Here is a 2,500-nt window from a genome sequence, read left to right as displayed (position 1 = left end):
GCGGATTCTCTTCGGCCGCCATTCAACGATCAACTCAGAACTGGCACGGACTGGGGGAATCCGACTGTCTAATTAAAACAAAGCATTGCGATGGCCCTAGCGGGTGTTGACGCAATGTGATTTCTGCCCAGTGCTCTGAATGTCAACGTGAAGAAATTCAAGCAAGCGCGGGTAAACGGCGGGAGTAACTATGACTCTCTTAATTCATGGAGGCGCTTGAGATCGGTCGGGGGGAAGAGCCGGCGTCCCGCCGGGGAGCAGCGAGCTCGCTGCCTGACGCGGGCGAGGCCGCTGCGCCGCCCGTCGACGCAGCCGAGGACTTCGCGGCCGACACCACCGGGCCGCCGCCGGAGGGGCCGACTGACGCCGCCATCTGGGAGCATCTGGCGGGGCTACCTGCTTCCGCCCAGCGTTTCTCTGCTCTGGATCGAGTCATTGGTCTGGGGCGGGGCACGCCGCCCGATGTCATCCTGGGCATGCTCCCGGATGCCCTTGCGTCGGTCGGGTCCAGGGGGGAGAGGTCGATCACCAGGGCACAGCGGCCGCGCCAACCATCCAAGCGGCCGCCTGCCGCCCCGCCGCTGCAGAAGCGCAAGCGGCGCCGCTGGGAGTTCGCGCGGACACAGGACGCCTTCCGCAGGTCGCGTGCACGTTGCGTGCGCGGCTTGCTGGACGGCACCCTGCTGCAGCCGCCACCCGACATCCCCGGTCTGCTGGACTTCTGGGCGGACCTCTTCACGAAGAAGCCGATCTCCACCGCTGGCTTCATCCGTGACCGCCTTCTCCCGCACTCGGAGCCTGTCGCTCCTGAGTGCCTATGGGGGCCGGTCACACGTGAGGAGGTCGCTGCTGCCTTGCCGCCCAGGGGATCGGCGGCCGGGCCGGACGGCCTGACTCCAGCGGAGCTGCGGCGCCTGCCGCATGAAGTCCTGGTGAAACTCTTGAACCTCTTCCTCCTGGCCCGCGCCCTCCCCGAGCGTCTGCTTCGCGCCCGGACGTCACTTCTCCCCAAAACGGCTGCACCAACATCCCCCGCTGACTTTCGCCCCATTACGGTCTGCTCGGTGTTGGCGCGGACCTTTCACAAGGTTCTCGCGTCACGCCTGATGCGTGCATGTGCTGTGGACGAACGTCAGCGGGCATTCATCCCTCGGGATGGGATGTTGGAAAACACCTTCATCTTGGACACTGCTCTCACCGACGCAGTCCGCTCCTGTCGCTCTGTTTTTGTGGCATCGATCGACGTCTCTAAAGCGTTCGATTCGGTGGACCATGCTGCCCTCCGCCCCGTGCTGAGGGCTCATGGCCTGCCGGATTGCTTTATTGAGTACGTCGAAAGGTGTTACGAGGGTAGCACGACAGTGATAGCGGGCGGCGCCGACGTGGGCGTGCCCCTGCAGCCGGCAAGGGGTGTGCGTCAGGGTGACCCCCTCTCCCCCCTCCTTTTCAATTTTGCGGTGGACTATGTTTTGAGTCAACTTCCCTCCCACATCGGAGCTCGGATCCTCGGCCGCAGAGTCAACGCTGCGGCCTTCGCAGATGACGTCCTGCTTTTTGCATCGACCGCGAGGGGATTGCAGTCCCTCATCGACGCAGCCGTCGCAGCCCTCGGCCATCTGGGGCTGCAGATCAACGCCCGGAAGTGTTTCACCCTCGCTTTAGTCGCGTCTGGGCGTGACAAGAAGGTGAAGGTCGACGCCGACGTTACCTTCAAAGCGGGCAACGCCACCATGCCCGCCCTACGTGTGGGTGAAACCTTCCGGTATCTGGGACTGCAATTCTCCACCGCGGGTCGCTGCGTGTTCAACCCACGACGCCACCTGGTGGAGCAGCTGGACGTCATCTCCCGAGCTCCGCTTAAGCCGCAACAGCGCCTCTACGCCCTCACCAACGTACTTCTCCCAGGCCTGTACCACGGGCTGGCCCTCAGCCGCACCCGAGTGGGTGCGTTGAAAGCGGCAGACGTGACCATCCGGGCCGCCGCCAGGAGATGGTTCCGCCTTCCGGCGGACACTCCCCTGGGCTACTTCCATGCTCCTGTAGCCCAGGGTGGCCTCGGCATCCCATCATGCCGATGGATGGGGCCAACACTCCGCCGGTCCCGTCTCCTGGCGCTGAAGAGGATTGGACCAGCCCCCGACGGTGCAGGCCGGGACGAGGTACAGCGTGAGATTGAGGTGCTGGAGCGGCATCTTATGTGGGAGGGTCACCTCCTCAAATCGTCGACGCAGGTTGGAGAGATGTGGGCCGCGCGCCTGCACGTTGCCTTTGACGGTGCGGCGCTGTCATCTTCCGCCGCCGTCAAGGGGCAACACCAGTGGGTCGCTGACACCAGTCGCCTGCTATCTGGGCGTAACTTCATCGACGCTCTCCGCGCCCGCATCAACGCCTTCCCCACGAAGGCACGGCGCAGTCGCGGGCGGGAGGCGGACACCAGATGCCGCGCGGGCTGCCAGGCCGTAGAGACCGCCAACCACGTGTTACAGGCTTGCTTCAGGAC

General features: G+C 64.6%; 1 pseudogene; it reads left to right on the top strand.

Moving 5' to 3' along the window:
* The window catches only part of LOC126435568 (large subunit ribosomal RNA), a 7,270-nt pseudogene that overhangs the window by 2,680 nt on the left and 2,090 nt on the right, over positions 1-2,500 (top strand).

Source organism: Schistocerca serialis, unplaced genomic scaffold (genome assembly GCF_023864345.2).
Source record: "Schistocerca serialis cubense isolate TAMUIC-IGC-003099 unplaced genomic scaffold, iqSchSeri2.2 HiC_scaffold_1211, whole genome shotgun sequence".
Taxonomy (NCBI): Eukaryota; Metazoa; Arthropoda; class Insecta; order Orthoptera; family Acrididae; genus Schistocerca; species Schistocerca serialis.
The sequence above is the reverse complement of the archived record's forward strand: the minus strand, read 5'-3'. Positions and strand labels throughout refer to the sequence as shown.